General features: G+C 43.8%; 1 long non-coding RNA gene across 1 annotated transcript in view; it reads right to left on the reverse strand.

The window, feature by feature from the left end:
• Positions 1–7,208: 7,208 nt before the first annotated feature.
• Positions 7,209–20,896, reverse strand: part of LOC142071918 (uncharacterized) — a 63,544-nt gene continuing 49,856 nt past the window's right edge. The window contains exon 4 of the long non-coding RNA XR_012668157.1: positions 7,209–7,530. This is a non-coding gene — a long non-coding RNA (uncharacterized LOC142071918). The remainder of the gene's footprint in view (positions 7,531–20,896) is intronic.

A 20,896-nucleotide genomic window follows, 5' to 3' on the forward strand; every position in this document is an offset into this window, starting at 1 on the left:
CCAGATCTACACTCAGAAGTTAAGTCAACCCAGCGATGTCGCTCTGGAGTGTGAAAAATTCACACCCCTGATCAGTGTAGTTAAGCTGAACTAACCGCCAGTGTAGACAGTAGTAGGTCAACAGAAGAATTCTTCCATTGACCTAGCTGTCATCTCTGGGGGTGGTGGATTATCTGTGCTGACAGAAAAACCCCTCCCGTCACTATAGTGAGTATATACGCTGAAGCATTATAGCAGCATAGCTGCTGCACTGAAGCTGTGCTGCTGTAGTGTTTCAAATGTAGACAAGCCTTGAGGAAGAGAACGTATGAAAGAACCTTCGCAACAAATGAGATCTGTCATCCAATTTCTCGATTGCTTTGTAAAGCTTTATGAATACAAGTAAAATGTTTAATGCACAGCTCTCGGAATGGTTCTGTTGCTGGATGAGTCAGACAGCACACGTAATATTTATTCATACTGGCCTTTTCCTATTTGTTCTGGAGGAAAAAAATATAGATCCATCCTAGAAAAATATAAAATCAATATTAATATATTTATTATGATTTTGCTAATATTCATAAAAGATATTGTAAAGTACAGTGGATATGCATACTGGAAACTTCACATGTCTTGGTAACAGCTATTAAAATTATTTTTAAAAATTGTATATATTCCTTTCTAATGAGACACATTTAAGAGAATTTATGCTTACAGTTGTAACAAGCAGTCTTTCTCCTTAGCGTCTGGAATCTAGTAAGTAATTACTATAATTGTCATTGAATATGTGATGTTTTGTATAGTCTGTAATGTATGTTTATGTAACACATGCATTACCAATTCCTGTTTTTTCTCTCTCTTTGGAAGGTACCCTTGTTTTTATATATTTTCATTTCTTACTTTGTGTCTGTCAGGGTTCCCTCCCCACTCTGAACTCTAGGGTACAGATGTGAGGACCCGCATGAAAGACACCCTAAGCTTATTTTTATCATCTTAGGTTAAAAACTTTCCCAAGGCACAAATTTTGTCTTGTCCTTGAACAGTATGCTGCCACCACCAAGTGATTTAGACAAAGAACAGGGAAAGGACCACTTGGAGTTCCTGTTTCCCCAAAATATCCCCCCAAGACCTTGCACCCCCTTTCTTGGGGAGGCTTGAGAATAAATAAGATGAGCACAAACCAGCCTTGGATTTTTAAGACCCAAGAAACCCAATCAGATTCTTAAAAATAGAACTTTATTATAAGAACAAAAAAAAGATAAGAAAACAACTCTGTAAGATCAGAATGGAATATAATCTTATGGGCAGTCAGATTCAAAACATAGAGAATCCCTTTAAGCAAAACCTTAAGTTACAAAAAGACACAAAAACAGGAATACACATTTCCTCCAGCACAGCGAATTTTACAAGCCAAAACAAAGAAAACCTAACACATTTTCTAGCTAGATTACTTATTAATTTTACAGGAGTTGGAGGGTTTGCATCCTTGATCTGTTCTCAGCAAAGGTATCACACAGACAGACAAAAGCCTTTTTTCCCCCTCCAGATTTGAAAGTATCTTGTCCCCTCATTGGTCATTTTGGGTCAGGTGCCAGCCAGGTTACCTGAGCTTCTTAACCCTTTACAGGTAAAAGGACTTTGCCTCTGGCCAGGAGGGATTTTATAGCACTGTATACAGAAAGCTGGTTACCCTTCCCTTTATATTTATGACAGTGTCTATTTTTACAAAACAATAAAACTTCTTTAAATTAAAAAATTAACCTATATTCTCCTTAGAATTTCAAATTTAAGCACAACGGAGAAAGTGTAACCTCTGAGTCTTCAGCCCACGCAAAATCTTAAATCTACTGTTCAAAGAGCTGTTCTCCTTGGCAGTACTGAAGCATTTTAGTTTATTACTCCTCTCATTCCAGGAATTTCACAGAGATGATTCTGGCAAACCAGTTCCATCAAGGACACATCAAAAGGCAGTTATCTCGCAGACATGCTAAAGGTTTTAAACTAAAACACTTCATGGATGAAATCAAATAGGGCCAAAGTCTGCCCTCTGATTAGTTCTGTGTATTTTAGATATTTGTAAATTTGTTAAGTATTTAAGAGGCTGCTAGTAGACTCTTTCCTTAAATGTTGATTTGCCAATATTCTGCCCTGGTACATTAATGTGGATCTCCAGATGTCCCTATCTTGATTGTTTGTGAAATCAGATCCCCAGGAAATGACACCTTATGAATAAAATGGGGGCGGGGGGGAAGGATAGCTCAGTGGTTTGAGCATTGGCCTGCTAAACCCAGCGTTGTGAGTTCAATCCTTGAGGGGGCCATTTAGGGATCTGCGGCAAAAATTGGGGATTGGTCCTGCTTTCAGCAGGGGATTGGACTAGATGACCTCCTGAGGTCCCTTCCAACCCTGATATTCTACAATTCTATGAAAAGAAGGTTTATTTATCAGTATGCCTATATTCTTCCTATGCTTCCACCTGAAACAGGAGCATGTGGATCAAATTTAAGGCCAGATTCTGCTACTCACATTGAGTTGCACTTTATTTCTTCAGTAGTTCCATTGAACTCAATTTGAGGATGAAGAAACTCAGCAAGAGCAAGGTTAGCAGAATCAGGCCATTAGTGCATAAGTTACTGCCATTCTCTGCCCTCATACAACTTAAGTGAGGGCTCTACATACCTATCCTAGGACTGAATTTAATCTTTGGGTTCTTAAGCTTCCCCTTCTGTTTGTAGTCAATATGTTGCTGTCTGACTACAGGTCTTTAAACATCTTTCAGTTAATTTAGAGATCTAGATGCTAAATCCAACACAGTTGAATTTCTTCCCTTGAGGATCTGGGACTAAAAATCACTGCCCCTCTGCTATGTACATTGGCCAAACCAGACAGTCCCTACGTAAAAGAATAAATGGACACAAATCAGACATCAGGAATAGTAACATACAAAAGCCAGCAGAAGAACAGTTCAATCTTCCTGGACATTCTATAAAAGATTTAAAAGTAGCTATACTTGAAAAAAAAAAACTTCAGAAATAGACTTCAAAGAGAAACAGCAGAACTAAAATTCATTGCAAAATTAACACCATTAATCTGGGCCTGAATAGGGACTGGGAGTGGCTGGCTCATTACAAAAGCAGCTTTGCCTCTCCCGGAATTGACACCTCCTCATCTATTATTGGGACTGGACTACATCCACCCTGATTGAATTAGCCCTGTCAACACTGGTTCTCCACTTGTGAGGTAACTTCCTTCTCTTCATGTGTCAGTATAATAATGCCTGCATCTGTAATTTACAATCCATGCATCCGATGAAGTGGGTTCTAGCCCGCGAAAGCTTATGCCCAAATAAATCTGTTAGTCTTTAAGGTGCCACCAGACTCCTTGTTGTTTTTGTGGATACAGATTAACACAGCTACCCCCTGATACTTGACAGCATTACTATAATGTATGAAGGCATTTTTGGCCATCTGTGATCGACTAAGACACTGATTCTTCCCTCAGATCAACACCGTAAGTTTGGACTAAGTTAAAGGCCATGTTTTGCCCTCAATTCAACCCAGGTCTACACTACTGACTTATATCAATATAGCTACATCACTCATGGAGGTGAAAAATCCACACCCCCGCATGACATAGTTATACCCACCTAACCCCCGGTGTAAACAGCTCTATGTCGTCAGGAGAGCTTCTCCTGTCAACATAGCTGCCCCCTCTCATGGAGGTGGATTAACTACACCTATGGGAGAAGCTCTAGTAGACTCTTTCCTCACCCATCAGCCTAGGACTATCTTCACTTAAGAGCTACCATGGCACAGCTGCATCAGTGCATCTGCACCAATGCAGTGTTTTAAGTGTAGATCTGCCGTCAGTTGTAAAAATCAGACTTCTGCAGTTTGGGCCAGAACAAAGTTTTACTAATATCACTGATTCTCCTCTGACAGAGGGTAGATAAAGAGTGCAGTTACATGAGTGTAAAGTCAGGGCTGGTCTATGCTGAAAACTTATATCGGCATAATCTCACAGGGGTGTGAAAAATCCACATCCTGGAGAGACGTCGCTATGTTGACTAGCCCCGGGATAGACAGCACTAGGTCAACAGAAGAATTCTTCTCTCAACTTAGCTACCACCTCTCCAAAAGGTGGATTTACTACAGCAATAGGAAAACCCTTCCCCTCGCTGTAGTGTCTACACTGAAGCCCTACAGCAGTACAGCTGGAGCTGTGCCACTGTAACATTTTAAGTGTAGTCATAGCTTAGGTGTACTTAAGATCAGAAACCAGTCTTTATTTCTGTTCATCACCTACCCAATTAGAAGTATATAGCTGCAGTGTCTTTCACCTTAGACCATGGTCTTGTAACTATTAGCCTTCTACATACAGTGCCAGGTTACGATAAACTATAATGTTAGAACTTGAGGAAAACTGAGGAATGGATTAGAACTATACACACACTATGGTAATGTCAGACTTAATTAGAAAGCTGTCACCTGCTAGTATACAAGTGTATGAGCAGTTTCTCTGTAGATAGCTATGTTCATTAAGCCATAAAAACATGAGTAATGACCAGAGGAACCAAGAGGAAGACTGATTCCTCTCACCATCTCATGAGTCACCACACTCCCCTAGGGGTTTCCAGGGACAAGCAAAATTGTGGCTATTCTTGCCCTTCGGCTAGAGTAGTGGCCACAAAATAGTTCCCCTATGACTCCATGGCTTGCAAGGGAGGATTCCTTGCCCTGCAATCCTGGACTGACATAAAAGAGGTGTAATCAGCTTTACGTCAGGCCCCCCTCCAGTTGCCTCCTGGTGCATAGGACATGCTGGGGCCAAATGAGGCCCGGAAAAGTAGTTCTGGGGGATGGAGCTGGAGTGTGATATGCTTCACAGTGTCAGGAGTCCAGGCACCAGCAGTCCATCTCAGTGGGTAGAACCACATTGAATCAGGAGCCAGAGTCAAGGGTCAGAGATGGAGTCAGGAGTTGGGAACCAGAAAGGAAACGTGGGGTTGGGCTGGACAGAGGCAGGACGGGGCAGAGCTGGTGCAAGACAGGAGGGAGTCAGGAACAGGGCTGGAGCAGAACAGAAGCAAGGCAGGGACAGGAGCAATCATAGCTGAAGGCAGATATATTGAACAGCCAGTAATCCACCACTGCAGCTGAACTTAAAAGCAGGCCATCTGGCTGCATTCAGCCAATCAGGCAGCCGGCCAATCAGGTAGCCTTATCGCAACCCAGTTCAGGTCATTAATCACCTTGGAGGCTGGCCTGGCTAGTCCTCAGGGTCAGCCCAAGTTGTTCAATCCTGACTCGCAGCTCCCTTGTTGGCAGAATATCCCTCAAGAACTGTTCTAGCTGGCATAGATTAGAGCAGCATTGTGGCTGCCGTAATTTGTGCAAGGGGCTCACTTGGCCCTGTAATCAGCATCAGGATCTGGGGAGGCATAAAGGTGGCTTAGAGGAATCTGCACAGCTGAGGAATGTGCCCTGAGTTTTTATGGACTTTCTAAGTTAATTTCTGCGCAATGTCTATTTAAATTCAAGAGCAAAAAGTATCTCCATGTTATGACTGTATAAATTAACATCTACGCTGAAGAATGAAGCGATACCACCTTCCCATGGTGCTGCTATACAAAAGTTGGCTTTTATCAATTAAAATTAATATGGATCCAAAATAATAATCTATTAGAACTTCATTACTGTCCAGTTTCAAATGTTTGCATCCAAAGATTATGATAAGTTTTGGTGATCTACTGTACTTGTATTAAAGACTGACTATGCATAGATTAAACTAGCTAGATGATTTATGCTTGCTGATTAATTTTAATATTATAATTTATATTATGGTAGTGTCTAGAGGGCTCAAGCAGGTCACAGCCTCATTGAATGAGACACTAGACATATAGATAAAAAAAACATATGAGAAAAAACAGAAGTTGTTATCAATGAATATAAATTAGATGATAGGAATTGTAAAATATTGATAAGGGAGGCAAAAGGACACAAAGAGAAATCAATGACCAGCAGAGTTAAAGCCAATAAGAGGAAATGTTTAAGAATATTTGGAACAAAAGGAATCCTAATAATAGTATTGGCCTATTACTAGATGGAGATGGTAGAATTGTCAATAATAATGAAGGAAATTTAGAAGTCCTCAAGTATTTCTGTTATGGAAAAAGCCAGCTGATGTATTCATATATTGATGATAAATACTTTCCATTCCAGCAGTAACTCAGGAGGATGTTAAGAAGCAGCTTCTAAAGTAAAAACAATGAGCAGTACTTGTGGCACCTTAGAAACTAACAACATTTATTTGGGCATAAGCTTTCATGGGCTAAAACCCACTTCATCAGATGCATGGAGTGGAAAATACAGTAGGCAGGTATATATACACAGTACATGAAAAGATGGGAGTTGCCTTACCAAGTGAGGGGGGGGTTAGTGCTAACAAAGTGGAAATGGGCTATTCTCAACAGTAGAATACAAGGGGAGGAAAAATCACTTTTGTAGTGCTAATGAGGCCAATGTAATCAGGGTGGCCCATTTCAAACAGTTGACAAGAAGGTGTGAGTAACGGTAGGGGGAAATTAGTATGGAAATTACTTCCACTTTAATTGTTAGCACTGACCTTCCCACTTGGTAAGGCAATTCCCATCTTTTCATGTACTGTGTATATATATATACCTGCTTACTGTATTTTCCACTCCATGCATCTGATGAAGTGGGTTTTAGCCCACAAAAGCTTATGCCCAGATATATTTGTTAGTCTCTAAGGTGCCACAAGTACTCCTTGTTGCTTTTGCATATACAGACTAATATGGCTACCACTCTGAAACCTACTAAAGTAAGACATTTATAAATTATGTCTATTTCTGGTGTCCAAAATTCAAGAAGGCTGCTGAAAAATTGGAGAGGGTTGAGAGAAGAGCCACAAGAATGATTAAAAGATTACAAAACAAGCCTTATAGGGAGAAACTCAAGGATGTCCATTTACTTCACTTATCAACAAAAAAGTTAAGGGTCTTTAAGTACCTACATGGGGAATAGAAATTTAATAATAGAAGGCTCTGCAATCTAACAGACAAAAATAATGAGATCCCATGACTGGGAGCTGAAGAGAAACAAATTTCAGACTGCAAATAGGGCACAAATAAAAATGTGACAGTCATTAACCATTGAAACAACTTATTAAGGGTTGTGGTGGATTCTCCATTACTCAAAAATGTTAAATCAAGATTGGATTTTCTATTCTAAAAGATACACCCTAGTTCAAACAGGAATTAATTCAGGGAAGTCCTATGGCCTTGTTATACAGGAGGTCAGACTAGATGATCTACTGGACCCTTCTGGCCTTAAAAATCTATTAATCTATGAATATAGCAAATGACAGTCCCTACCTCCAGAATCTTCTGTACTTTTATACGACGCACCAGTTGGCATGTTTACGTTCCAGTCACATTTCATACTGTTCCACTTCAATAGGATGAGGTAAGGCAGAGCATTAGCTCCAACTCTGAATTGTCTGTCTTTCACCAGTCCATAAGATTCCAGCTAGCTACAAATGTAATTGTTTATAATTACTATACAATAATTATAGTTTCTTTCTTTAGCTTCATTTTATAATTTCTGTCAAATTATCTCAAAGGTTTAAGTTAATAAAATGCTTTTAATCAAATATGAACCATTAATTATGCTCCTCATTTTATGCCAGAAATTATTAATCGAATTATAATGGAAAATTGTTTAAACAATATATCTGAGTCATCCTCCCCAGTGTTACAGTAGTTTAGTATCAGGCATGCGAATTATGTTGTCTGGCTCTGACTGGCCTGATATTACTTTACAAAAATAAAAAGCTATTGTGTGCAGTTCATTTAAATCTAAAATAATTGGAGTATAAGAACTGTATTAGAAAATTAGAAAAGCCATAAAGCAATTTTTTTAATTAATGTTACTGCATGCAAACCAAGAATAACCTTTTAAAAAGCTATGTTAGCTCCTTTATTTTTCCCCCCCACAGTTTTACTGGTGAAGTTGGTGCTCAGGAGAGTGAAAGAGAATCATAATAAAGGTAGTCACGATGAAGTAGGTGTCTTGGGCCTTCATTAAGCAGAGATTGCCAATCATTGTAAATTGATTGTTGATTTTATAATAGCCAACAGAATTTCAGATAAATGCATCGGCCACTGAAACCAGTGGATCCATTTTCTGGGCAAAGGACCTAAGCTCTCATTTAAAGGGATATCTGTAGTTCTCTCCTTTGTGAAGCTAGCCTGGAAAAGGTCTACTGATTGGTTGGATGACTTGTCACTGAGATTTTTTTTCCCATAAAAGAAAAAGGGGAGGGGAATCACAGATGACCAACCACTGTGTTTTTGCCCAACCTCCAGCCAACAGCAGCCAGAACTCATAACCTATTTAATTGTTCCTGGTACCTAGCATCCTCTCCTGTCTCCAAAATACCACCCAGGGCAACAGACGGTAGGAGAATCTCCATATTCTGCATACCTTCCTAAAATATCTGTTTCAGTGGCTGGACCAGTAGTTCCATTAGAAGAAGGTTTTAGCACTCTCCCATGCCCAACCTCCCCACCTATTCCAACTGTGCTTCCCCCAACTCTTACGTTATTTTTAAAAGGAACTGATATGTATAATGAAAACTTAGTAATTATAATAAACAATCTTTCTTTTTACCCCAATCAACACCCTTCCTTTATATTTCAACTTAATCCCTTTTCACTCAGTTTTTATACTGTCATTCCCATATTTCCTTATGGACCACAGATTCCTGTCTACATGGGGAAATTGACTGGCATAACTGTAGCAGAACTATAAATTACTTTACACACATTAGTTAGCCCAGACAAAATCCCTCCTCCACAACAACTGCCAAAATCATTGAAATAGCATTTCTAGCAGAAGAAAAGAAATGCTATCTCAGATCCACCATTCCAGTATGTGCTGGACCACATTCATCATCCAAAGTGGATGTACTGCCCAATTAATACCTTTCCTGTTCATTTCCTGGTAAGACTTAGGCCAGGTCTACACTAGCAAGCTTACAGCGGCACACCTTTTTCCAACGCAGCTGAGCCAGTGTAAGATCGCCCATGTAGCCACTCTGTGCTGACTGGAGAGAGCTCTCCTGTCAACATAATAAAGCCACCTCAACAAGTGGCAGTAGCTATGTTGGCGAGAGAAGCTCTCTCACTGACATACTGCTGTGCACACGACCACTTATGCCAGCTAAATTTATGTCACTCAGAGGGGTTTTTTTTTCACACCTCTGAGCAACATAAGTTTTGCCGACATAAGTGGTAGTACAGTTATCAACCCTAAGGGACTTACCACAGACCTACATCCCCGTTGAAGTTATGTTGAAATTGCACCATATAATATATATAATTTCACCCAAAATTCCCAGTTTCACATGTTTATGACCGACACAGCCTTTTGAAAAGTTAACCCCAGAAGATTTATGATGATATCCACATGTCAGGTTCCAGACATCTTCCAGGATGTACCTAAAAATCACAGTTACACAGAAATAATAGAATTCAGGGACGATCTCATAAGAATATAGATCATAGCTCACTGTAACTCTTACCAGACACATTGCTACCAGCCACAAGGAAACCTGGCAGTTAACGTGAGGTAGATCACAAAATGAGATCAAAAAGAAAAGGAGTACTTGTGGCACCTTAGAGACTAACCAATTTATTTGAGCATGAGCTTTCGTGAGCTACAGCTCGCTCATGCTCAAATAAATTGGTTAGTCTCTAAGGTGCCACAAGTACTCCTTTTCTTTTTGCGAATACAGACTAACACGGCTGTTACTCTGAAACCTGTCAAAATGAGATCAGTGATCAAGCTAAGCATCTGAATCCCTCAGTTAAGAGAAGGGACAGCAGATGGCAGATTCCTGCTAACTATTCCTGCTAACTATCCCATTTGGAGCTGTCAGTCCCCACTTCCTGGCAAGCAGGATCCAGCCCCCACATCATGGAAACAAGGCTGCCTAGAGCAATAGAAAGGAAATGGTAAACATAAAATACTTTAATTTTTTCCCAAAGGCAAAACAAAAACATAATTATTGTTTTACTGCCCTGGTGCCTCTTGAATTTGAAAACTTTCAGTAGGGAGCAGAATCACACTTTCAGAGTCTGTTTTGCCCCCTCATTACTTGAACATAACACCAATTAAAAGAGAAGATTAAACTTTCTGACCTTAAAGAGAGAAAAATAGGTCAATGTTATGGCCTTAATCCTCCAAACACTTATGCACTTGAATAGTCTCATCAAAGGGGCCCAGTCACACTGGGTTGAGTCACCATCCAATGGGACAAATATTGTATGTAAAGTTACTTTGGTGCATACATTTTTGCAGGATCTGGATCCAAATGCATTGAGTGAGGTATTGAGTGAAAGAGTATCCTCTGTGAAAATCTGTGTTAAGCAGCTGCGCAAGAGCCTGCTGGGATAGTTAGAGGGCATTTCTTCCATGGATTTTTTTAAACTTTATTTTCAATTCTCTAATCTCAAGACGACAATTTGAAATGTAGATATAAATATTTGGGGTAAATGAGTCACTAGATGAGGAGTAATAGGGGACGGACAGGGGAAACTATCTTATGTATTTATAAGGTGCATATCACAACTATCACTGTACCTGGAAATAAAGTTACTGTACTTGCAGAATTATTACATTTAAAAGAGCTGTGACTTGGTTGAATAAGAATGTCTTTTAGATGGTAATTTCTGAAGAGTTACCAAGGGAAGAGCTTCTTTATTTAAAAAACAAAACAAAAAACAAAACAAAAAAACTTTAGCTCACAGGCATCTGAGATCATTTGAAATGCTCTACAGACTCTTCTTTTCTGCTCTGGTTAATTTCAAGGCCCGGTGTCATTGTAAATAACCAAATTGCACACTGCCTCCAATTTAATCAAAAATTTCAAATGTTCAAACATCTCAAAATTCTCAAGGGTATTTTCTATCCTGGATACCGCACATAGTTCCCGGTAGCCTTAAAATACATGGATTCAGAGGAGATCAGACATTCTGAAGGTCTGATCTTTGACCCTGGCAGGTGATTGGTTTTGTATATAGAGAGCGTGATTCTCCTCTAACCTATATCAGTGTAAATCAAAAGTAACCCCATTGAAGCTAGTAGGCCCAAGTCTGATCTCAAACTGGTTTAACTCCACTGACTTCACTAAAGTTACTCCGGTCTTATAATATTAAGAGAGACCAAAATCAGCCCCATTAGAGTTACATAAGTATAAAACCAATGAGAGGAAAATCAGGCCAACTGTATCTATCTGGGCCGACAAATGCATTATACATATGTAACCCTTCTGCCCATCAGAGTTGGCAGCAACAAGGGCCGGGTTCAATATCTAGGGGTTCCATTCCAATAACACAATGCAAACCGGCTCGAGCCCCCACCCAGTGACCTGGGACAAATATATACCACCCCCGCTGGGCGCCTCCAAGAGGCAATACTTCCCCTCTCGCAAGCACATGGTCTGAGTGTAGCAAAAGCCTTTTAATAACAGAGAGAAACAATGTGGCATTATGTTGGGGAAACACCACCAACAGGATTCATAACACAACCCATGAGCAAAAAAAGAACCCACCCCAGGCAAATTGGGGCATGCCCTTTTCCCTTTGGTTCTTGAGTCCAGCAACCCCAAATCACCCAAAGTCCCAAAAGTCCAATGCCCCAAAAGTCTCTGACCCTGGTCAGGGCAGCCCCAGAGTTCGAAAGTTTATCTGCGGAGCTTTACCTCCCAACCTGGGTGGAAATGGGACGGGGGTAAGAGGCACCTTACGTGATCTGAAGCTGACCGCCCCATAGCTCCATAGCGGCACTCCGCTCCGCCAGCCGCCCCACAAACTCCTTCGCTCAGCTGCACTCCGCTCCGCCAGCCGCCCCACGAACTCCTTCACTCAGCTGCGCTCTGCTCCGCCAGCCGCCCCACGAACTCCTTCGCTCAGCTCCACGGCCCACAAGCCGCTCCTGCCATCCACACACTGCTCCGCGTCGAACTGCTTCACCAGCCGTCCCGCAAACTGCTCCACAATATATCTTCAGGCTCCCCCACTACTTAACACAACACTCAGTGATTTCAGCTCTTAGGTGAATTCAGCTTGTAGTAGGGGAGCCCCAGTGCTGGTGCACTGTCAGCCCAAAGTGAGCTCAGCAGCCTATAACTAGACTTCTAATGAAATCAAAATTAGCTCTGATATTCCACAGTGGAGAGAGGAGGAAGTGCAATTAGCATGTAAGGCCCTCACCAAGGGGCCCATGCCACCAAGTATTAATACTTGTCCCCAGCCTCTCTCCATTCACACAGTTTTGGAACCCATGACCCTTGCCTAGCGAGTGCTACTTAGTTGATGGTGAATCCCTCCATCATAACAAAAGGCCACATACAGTTCCAAGCACAGTTCCCATAATCAGGGTAATAACAATTTATTCTTCCTGCCCCAATAACAGAGACACTGGGGATCCCACAGCAGCCAAAGTGACCATTTGGGCAGCTATGGTCTCATTCTAGGCGGGGTGGGTGTGCCTATGCAAATGAGATCGGCCCCTGAAGTTCTTTTCCACAATTTGCCACACCTCACCACCAGATGTCAGGGTGGAGCTCATCCTGACACTGCTTACATCCTCCCCCCAGCCGAGACTTTGTCGTCCCGACAAATCACACTCCCTTTATACCAACTCATTGGTTTCCTCCAAAGGGCCTCAGGAAGCCCACTTTAGCTTCCACAAGCCTGTGTGCTAAATGTATTGGCTCCTCACTAGTCACCCCAGGTGCATCATAAGTTAACCGTTTCACTGGTCTTATCACCCTGTCTCGTCTATTGAGAATCTCTGTTGTCGAGGTAGGGGGAACATCCATCTTGAGTGACGGATGGAGAGGCTTCCCTGGAGGGTCCCTCGGCTACTGGCGTAGGCCCCTGCACTCCTAGTTCTAACGCTGGAGGGTCCAAGGTGCCCAGGACATCCTCTACCTGTCCGTCCCCATTGTCCAATAACCTGTGTGTGTCATCACAGGGGGGTCTCATCAGCAGCACCGGGGTATCAGAAAGGGGCCTAAATAGTTCCGCCATTGGGTTTAGGGCGGAAGAGGGAAAACTCTCGTTTGGTTCAGCTGATCGAGACTGAAATCTTGTCTCCATCCCAGGATACACCAGGGTTGTGTCTTCCTCCTCAGACTCACTCTCAGATGTGCAGAATAGGGATAAGTTAGCTGCAGGGGGCCCACTGTCTGTGTTGGATGGCGGCTTTGGTCTAGCACCTCTGTTCTGCCCGGCGGCCCTGCCGTGGCCCATCTCACAAGGGGTGCTTACCAATTCCCCCACAGGGAGCAAAAGGTTTCTATGCACCGTCTTTATTTGCCCTGGACCGTCTTCAGGTTTGATCTTGTAGACCGGCAGATCTCCCAGCTTTTCCATCACCAGGTAAGGTATTGCCTTCCATCTGTCAGCTATCTTGTGTTTGCCAGCAATACCCAAATTTCGCAGCAGGACTCTGTCCCCCGGCTGGAGCTCCTGCGAACGCACTCTAGCATCATATCGATGTTTGTTGCGGTCTGCGTTCTTCCGAGCCGCAGCGGTAGCTAAGCGATAAGCATCCCGCAGCTTTTCTCTTAGTCGGGATACATATTGCTGATGAGTTTCATAGCTATCTCCATCCTCTGATACACCAAAGCACAAGTCTATGGGTAATCTTGGTTCTCGCCCAAACATCAAGAGATATGGGGTGACTCCCGTAGCATCGTTCTTTGTGGCATTGTAGGCATGCACCAGAAATGCGACATGCTGGCTCCAGGTTGCCTTCTGCTCTGGTCGCAAAGTTCCCAACATATCTAATAGGGTTCGATTGAACCTCTCTGGCTGAGGATCACCTTGGGGGTGATAAGGCGTTGTCCTAGACTTTTTAATTCCTGCTATCTTCAGCACCTCCTTCAGAAGGTGACTCTCAAAATCCCGCCCCTGATCAGAGTGTATCCGAGCCGGGAATCCATAGACTGAGAAATATTTGTCCCACAATACTCGAGCAACGGTGGTGGCCCTCTGATTACGTGTGGGATATGCTTGTGCATACCGTGTAAAATGGTCAGTCACTACTAGAATGTTTCCAACATTCCTCTTGTCTACCTCTACAGACAAGAAATCAATGCATACCAACTCCAAAGGTTTGTTGCTGGTGATGTTCTTGAGATATGCAGCCCTCGTGGGCAGAGTTTTCCTTTGAACACATCGAGCGCAAGTCTCACATTTCCTGCGAACATCTTCAGCCATTCGGGGCCAATAGAACCTACTACGAATAAGTTCCAGGGTCCTCTCCATCCCTAAATGCCCAAAGTCATCATGAAGGGCCCTCATGGCCAGGGCTCTGTACTTTTTTGGCAGTACTAGTTGTGCTCGTTGTTTTTGTAAAGGGTCAGTGGTCATTCGGTGTAGCACTCCCTGAATCAGTTTTAGTTTGGTCCATTCTCTCAATAGTAGTTTACCCTCCGGGTTAGGTGGGACAACCGCAGCTGGGCTTCGCCCCTCCCTTTTGGCAAGTAGTGTATCACGAATGTCAATATCTTGCCGCTGGGCTTCTTGCCAGTCAGCCGCATTGAGCATGGGCAAAGGAGATTGGTCTAATGCAATATAGTTCACCGAAGCAGAAGGCATGCATTCAGGGGGCAGGCCCAAAGCTTCTGCAACACATCCCTGAAAGCCCTCACGGGCCTCTGGCTCTCGGCGACTCACACTGCAAATAGCTCTCACTCCATCTGTGGGTATCACAGCAACTTCTGGAGCCTGCGGACGCCTGGACAATGCATCTGCATCTACATTGCTTCTCCCTGATCGGTACTGAATGCTGAACTCATAGCTAGCCAAGGCGGCCACCCATCTCTGCCCTGTAGAATCCAGCTTAGCACTTGTTAACACATAAGTCAGTGGATTGTTGTCTGTCCACACCTGGAACTGAGCACCATACAAGTAGTCTCGAAATTTCTCAGTGATGGCCCATTTCAAGGCCAAAAATTCCAGCTTGTGGGTGGGATAGCGAGTTTCACTATCAGACAATCCTCGGCTGGCAAAGGCTACAGGTTTACATTTGCCTTCCACTTCCTGGTACAGGACTGCTCCCAGACCCTCCAAACTGGCATCAGTATGCAGGATAAATGGTTTGCTTGGGTCAGCAAAAACTAGGACTGGAGCATGAGTTAGGCAAGTAATGATTTCTCGAAAAGCCCTTTCACATCTCTCATCCCACCGTGGCCCAAATGGTGCAAAGGGGCCATTGTGTCTCTGCACAGGAGGCTTTGGGGACCTCCCCTTATTCTTGGACTTAGATTTGTTCTTGCTGGACTGATGTCCCCTGGTAAGATCATTCAGAGGCTTTACAATCGTAGCATAGTTTTTCACAAATCTGCGGTAGTAGCCACTAAATCCAAGGAAGGTCTTGAGTTCTCTGTAGTTACTTGGACGTGGCCATGTAGTGAGTGCTTCTATTTTATCAGGATCAGTACTCACACCTTCTTGGGACACAATGTGACCCACATACTTCACTGAGGTTCTGCAGAACTGGCATTTGTCAATTGAAAGCTTCAGACCATAATCCTCCAACCTATCAAGCACTTTAAGAAGTCTTTCTTCATGCTCCTCTAAGGTTCTTCCAAACACAATCAGGTCATCCAAATAAACTAACACTTGCAGTAAATTCATGTCTCCCACAACTTTCTCCATGAGACGTTGAAAGGTGGCAGGTGCTCCAGAAATCCCTTGGGGCATGCGTTCGAACTGATAAAACCCTAATGGGCAGATGAAGGCTGTCTTCTCCTTATCTTCTTCTCCCAGAGGGATCTGGTAGTATCCACTTCGAAGATCCAACACAGAGAACCACTGGCTTCCCAGCAAACAGTCTAAGGCGTCTTGCACTCGAGGCATAGTGTACTGGTCGACCACAGTACGGCTGTTTAGGGTGCGGTAGTCAATACACATCCGGATTTTCCCATTCTTTTTGCGGACTACCACAATGGGTGAGGCGTATGGGCTGCGGGACTCTGTAATGATGCCATTCGCAGCCAGCTCCTGAAGATGATGTCGCACATCTTCCATCTCAGAGAGAGCAATCTTCCTAGATCTCTCCCTGAAAGGTCGAGAGTCATGTAGTCTGATATTGTGCTCTACTCCTTTTGCACATCCCACATCCCACTCATGCAGTGAGAACACCTTGGATCTTTCACAAAGTTTCTTCCTCAGGCGATCTTTCCAGTCCTCGGACACTGGTGAATCTCCAAAGTCAAACTTTGCTGGGTCTATTGTCGGAACTTGAGTTTCACACTGGGGTTTTACAATCGACTCAGGCTCAAAGAGGTCTGCTATCTTTTGTCCTTGCTTCACAAAAATATCACGACTCGTTTCATTAGCAATCAGTATAGTCACCCTTTCCTGGGTGTCAGCAGGTAGGGTTATGACTCCACTGGGGACCAGCACTCCTTCAGGGAGCTCTCCTCCCATCGGCTGCTCTATCATTGCTAACGTCCCTTTACTGCCTTTCAGACAGGTACTCATGACAAGCACTTCTTGCTCCGTCCTTGCAGGCACTACTAAGGGGGTTGTGCCCGCGTACTTCAGTGCCCCAAGTGGTAGCTCAGATGTGTCCCTTTTAGCGCTCTCAATTTTCCTATAGGCTTCAGCACAAAGCGTATGGATCATCAGGGTATTCAGGTACTGGTCCCCAGCCCGCCTTCTGCAGTAATCCGCCAGTACCTTGAAGAGACTGGAGTTGGTCCCTATCAGCACAGACACATCAGAAGTCCCTTTAGGGTCAGGGCATATTAAGGCAGCTGTGTCTACCTCTTCTCTTACCCCAGCAACCTCCTCTGGGAATTCCAGGTGCACTATGACATACCCTTGGTAGGGGTATTCATCCATGCTGAGGCCACACAGGCCAAGGCCAGTCAGTGGCTGTATAGGCAGGTGCCTAAGCATCTGTTGGTAGAATGACTGAAATATAATAGTCACTTGAGATCCAGTGTCAAGCACTGCTTTACACTCCACCCCTTCGATCCTCACCTTGACCTCTGCTCGAGGCCCTATCAGTCCTGCAGGGATCCCAGCTGGACAGTCTTTTCTGGGGGAATCTTCAAATCCTGCAGACCTGGGGGGTCCCCGTCCCCAGACCCTTTGGCAGCTACCGGATCTCTCCCAACTGATCCTCAGCTTTCCATACACTAAGGAGGGGTTTTCTTCATTACGGCACTTGGCAGCACTGTGTCCATCCTGACCACATCGGTAGCAGAAGAATTGACCTTTCCCCCTTCGCCTGGGGGGGATGGTGGCTCTAAGTGCGGGCTTCTCAATCGCCACAGTTTGAGGCTTCTTATTCCTGGAAGTCTTAACTCGGTCAACGGTACTTTGCAGCTCAGCTATCCGTTCCGTCAGGACCTGCATTTGTTGGGCAAGTTCCTCTCTGGTGCTCACCATCAGTACACTGGCCGTTTGCAGTGGTGTTGCGCTGGCTGGATCCGATGTTTGGGCTTCCCAAAACTCACTGGCAGCCTGCCTTTCTTCCTCCTCTCGGACCTCTTTTATCAGCTGGGAGTAACTTGGGGGATGTTCCCGTCGTTCTCTTAGCTGGAGATGAAGTAGAATCGGGTTCTGATACTGAGTTCCTCTTACAATTTGAGCCAGTCTGGTCTGATCCATCTGCTCAGCAGTCACTGCTCCCCTCATGACAGCTCTCTGAAGCAGTCTCTCCAGTCTCTGTATGTAGGCTGAAGCCTTCTCGCCCTTTTGTTGTCGGGAATTAAGGAACTTACAGTAGCTGTCTTCAGGGCCCTCTACGCTCCCAAAGTTGTGTTCAAGGGCCTCTAGGCAGTCCTTCACACTGACCCCAGGGTCAATGAGCTTCAGGGTGCGAATCACATCTAATGCTGGGCCGCCAAGGCTCTCTATAAGGCATCTTCGCTTTTCTGCATCTGGTACGGCCCACTCTTGCAGCATTTCAGTGGTATGCTCTAACCAGGGTTCAAATTCCTCCTCCCCAGCAAATAATCTTAACTTACGACAAGAGTCTGACTCAGCATGGGGCAGCACAACCTTTTCCAATATTTGCCCCAGAGCTTTTGTCCAATCATCAGCCGAGGCTGCAGCCTCTGAGCTAGAAGCTGCTGAGCCAGGGCTCAACAAACCTGACATATTAGCCATTATTCAAACAGTAATTTCCTCAAAATATAAGCACAAACAAAAAAATATAAATTGTTTCCCAATGTAGTGGATCACTCAACAGGTGCTTGCGAGGGGTACTGACCCAGGCGATCCCGGACGAGCCCCCAAAAATGTAACCCTTCTGCCCATCAGAGTTGGCAGCAACAAGGGCCGGGTTCAATATCTAGGGGTTCCATTCCAATAACACAATGCAAACCGGCTCGAGCCCCCACCCAGTGACCTGGGACAAATATATACCACCCCCGCTGGGCACCTCCAAGAGGCAATACTTCCCCTCTCGCAAGCACATGGTCTGAGTGTAGCAAAAGCCTTTTAATAACAGAGAGAAACAATGTGGCATTATGTTGGGGAAACACCACCAACAGGATTCATAACACAACCCATGAGCAAAAAAAGAACCCACCCCAGGCAAATTGGGGCATGCCCTTTTCCCTTTGGTTCTTGAGTCCAGCAACCCCAAATCACCCAAAGTCCCAAAAGTCCAATGCCCCAAAAGTCTCTGACCCTGGTCAGGGCAGCCCCAGAGTTCGAAAGTTTATCTGCGGAGCTTTACCTCCCAACCTGGGTGGAAATGGGACGGGGGTAAGAGGCACCTTACGTGATCTGAAGCTGACCGCCCCATAGCTCCATAGCGGCACTCCGCTCCGCCAGCCGCCCCACAAACTCCTTCGCTCAGCTGCACTCCGCTCCGCCAGCCGCCCCACGAACTCCTTCGCTCAGCTCCACGGCCCACAAGCCGCTCCTGCCATCCACACACTGCTCCGCGTCGAACTGCTTCACCAGCCGTCCCGCAAACTGCTCCACAATATATCTTCAGGCTCCCCCACTACTTAACACAACACTCAGTGATTTCAGCTCTTAGGTGAATTCAGCTTGTAGTAGGGGAGCCCCAGTGCTGGTGCACTGTCAGCCCAAAGTGAGCTCAGCAGCCTATAACTAGACTTCTAATGAAATCAAAATTAGCTCTGATATTCCACAGTGGAGAGAGGAGGAAGTGCAATTAGCATGTAAGGCCCTCACCAAGGGGCCCATGCCACCAAGTATTAATACTTGTCCCCAGCCTCTCTCCATTCACACAGTTTTGGAACCCATGACCCTTGCCTAGCGAGTGCTACTTAGTTGATGGTGAATCCCTCCATCATAACAAAAGGCCACATACAGTTCCAAGCACAGTTCCCATAATCAGGGTAATAACAATTTATTCTTCCTGCCCCAATAACAGAGACACTGGGGATCCCACAGCAGCCAAAGTGACCATTTGGGCAGCTATGGTCTCATTCTAGGCGGGGTGGGTGTGCCTATGCAAATGAGATCGGCCCCTGAAGTTCTTTTCCACAATTTGCCACACCTCACCACCAGATGTCAGGGTGGAGCTCATCCTGACACTGCTTACACATTGACAACATAATGCCTAAATTTAAGATATCTATATAGCCAAACTATGTTTAGACAAGGTAAATTTGCATATGTTTTGATTTTTCATTTATGGAAGGAGGTTAATTAAAAATTCAGTTTCTTTAAAAAATATTTCTTTATTTAGTGGTAAATATTGTGCACCTATCATAATCTCTAATAGCATTTTCTATAACGGAGTTAAATAAAATAATGGATTATTACTTAATTCCAACTTCAAAACCAAATAACTATTAAGATGTAGACTAGTACATTCAACTGTTCTGTCCCTCTCACATGATTTCCATCACAAATTAAAATGCTGAAAGGGTTATTCACAGTTCAAAAGTTTTTCCATTATAAAGCTACAGCTAATCATGTTTTAGTTAACTGCCTGTTGTCTTACATTGAAACAATGACTGAGTTTGTCTTCATTAGGATACCTAAGAGCCTTTAACAGTAAACAGAATACATCCTTTAACTTTTGAATCTTCATTATTTTTAATTTTTAAATTAGATCACATTTATGCCATCTGCCAGTATGGTAATATTTACATGCCACACAGTAAAATGGATAATTTGTGTAGTCTTTGTAATGTAAAAACAACCCCATAACATCAGTTTACAAAGAGGCCCTAAAGGCAGCCATAGAAGGATCACCCATACATTGGGGGATCCTCTGGTGGCATAGAACAAGGATAATAGCTCCTATTTTACTCTCCCTCTCTGTGGCCAGTCTAGATGACATGGATCAGGGCTTCCCTAAGCTCCAGTGATTCCTGCCTGCCATTAGAGAAACTTGAGGCCATTAGGAATCAGTCTAATTTAGAACAGATATCAGACTGTCCTAATTTATGGTAGGGGAATAGCCTAATACAGAGCCATGGAAAAAGGAGAGTCTTCTAGTTAAACTACTGATCCATGACTCAGAAAATCAGGGTGCACTCAGAATATCTGGCTCCTCCACAGACTTATTGTGTGAAATTAGGGCCACATTTTTAAAGATATTTAGGTGCCTAGGTGCTTTTGAAAATCCTACTAAGCAACTAAAGGTATCTAAATACCTTTAAAAATCTGGCCCTTAGTCCCTGATCAAGCTCCCACTGAAGCCAGTGGAAAGATTCCTCTAGATTTCAATAGGAGCTGGATCAGACCTCTAATATCTCTGTCCATCAGTTCACCATCCCTATCTCAGAGGGCTGTTGTAAGGATAAACTCATTAACTATTTTGAAGTTCTCAGATAACATGCTGATGGGGGCCATATAAGTACCTAAACAGCCAGA

This window comes from Caretta caretta, chromosome 4 (assembly GCF_965140235.1).
Source record: "Caretta caretta isolate rCarCar2 chromosome 4, rCarCar1.hap1, whole genome shotgun sequence".
Taxonomy (NCBI): Eukaryota; Metazoa; Chordata; order Testudines; family Cheloniidae; genus Caretta; species Caretta caretta.